Source organism: Bidens hawaiensis, unplaced genomic scaffold, assembly GCF_021521415.1.
Source record: "Bidens hawaiensis isolate Kalapana, Puna unplaced genomic scaffold, B.hawaiensis_p1.1 tig00009139_1, whole genome shotgun sequence".
NCBI classification, from domain to species: Eukaryota; Viridiplantae; Streptophyta; class Magnoliopsida; order Asterales; family Asteraceae; genus Bidens; species Bidens hawaiensis.
Window position 1 is genome coordinate 679,611 of NW_027491672.1, and position 1,760 is coordinate 681,370.

Genomic DNA, 1,760 nt, shown 5'->3' on the forward strand with positions numbered 1-1,760 from the left:
ATGGGTTCTCTTTCTCGCCGAGTTGATCCAGGTGAAATAAATCCCGGCGATCACATTTACACCTAGAGAACTGCATTCACTTACGCCCACCACGGTCTGTACTTTTATTCACACGTTTAGAACAATATATACATTCTGCATGTGTTCTACGTTGATAAACAACTCTATCGTCTTATATATATTTGGGAATCAAACAGACAAAGCTATCATATTATTCATGAAAAAGAATTTGATTATTTGATTCTTACCTATATATGACCTATCGGTCGATAATAATCCATACTTGCATGTTGACCATTATAATCCTAACTTTCATTTTTGTTGTCCCGGTAGCATAGTCATAATAGATTTATATCGATTTCCCTCACATTAAAGATTATGAACGGAGAAACGTGGTAGCGATATTGAGTATAGATAAAATGTAACTGAGTGTAAAATTTATGATGATTATACTACCGGGATTGCTCTATGCAATACAAATGAAAGTTAGGATTATCATTGGTCAAAATGCATCTTTGGATTATTATCTGTCGATAGGTCATACTGTCATAGTTAATTATTACAATACAATTTTTCAAGAAAATATAAGTATTGTTGTTTTGGGACTATAGTTGTGACTTGTGAGTATGGGTGGCAAATGGGCCGGGTTATGATCAGAACGGGTCAATTAAAATTTTTTTTTTTATTATTTTTTTTAAAACTAAACACAACTTTTGAGCTAAGGGGTGTGTTTGGGATTGCTTGTTTAAACTGCTTATGCTATTTGAAATAATCAAATGAGTGTTTCGACGATTTCGCAAATAAGGTATGCAGAATCAGATTATTTATTTGAAACTCCAAAACAGATTATTTTATCATCAAATGATTGTGATAGGCTCATCCAAACACTCAAAACTAACTGTTTATTGTTTGCATCTAAATAAAGTCTAATATGTATTAAATACTGTGAAAGCTAGTTACTTTTTTTTTAATATTTATGTGATTTTTTTTTCTAATTGATCTTCAATTATGGTAATACAATACTCATTACAGGTATTTATGTTGGTGAAAACAAGGTTATTCATTTCACGAACGGTCAAGAAACTGCGAGTCCTGTATGGAACTTGTCTTCTAATCTTCAAGTTCCATCTTCATGTTTCACCTCTATGGACATTGGATTTTCACAGCCCGAATGCGGAAAAAATTGTGATGTCGATTCATGTTTATGCACTTACACCTGTGGATTTCATCAACCAGACAGTGGAGTAACACTCTCGTGTTTGAATTGTTTTATTGGAACCGGATCACTATACATCTATCAATATGGAGTGACTAAATGGGAGCATATTTCCAAATTTCGAGGCGGCATATGCACCATTAAACCATCGAGCCCGCCCTCTGATGTGATCCACCGAGCCATATATTTGCTCAAATCAGAAACCGGATTTGGAAACTATGATGTGTATAAGCACAACTGTGAGGATTTCGCTTTGTACTGCAAGACGGGCTTTTTGGTTTATGGCAAGGTCGCCACTGGAGGCAGTGGTCAGGTGAATTCCATCGCTAGTGCTCCATGGAAGCCCGTTCTTCTTCAAATGTTTGGAAAAGTTGTGTTACGCACCTCTATGAGTCCACTCACAGTAGCGGCCACAGTTGGGGGGTATTATTGGGACCGATATAAAACCGACATTGGTGTCCGAGATGATGTTGTTAAGGTTAGAGTGCAACATGTTGAATCGTTTTTGTGTGCTCGTGACCATAAAGAAACCAGAGGAATGTAA

At 36.1% G+C, this 1,760-nt stretch overlaps 1 pseudogene across 1 annotated transcript; it reads left to right on the forward strand.

Annotated features, from left to right (window-relative positions):
* LOC143531280 (protein LEAD-SENSITIVE 1 pseudogene) lies at positions 1-1,760 on the forward strand (annotated as a pseudogene). Its single transcript, XR_013134993.1, has 2 exons — positions 1-94; positions 1,033-1,760. The product of XR_013134993.1 is annotated as a protein LEAD-SENSITIVE 1 pseudogene (transcript).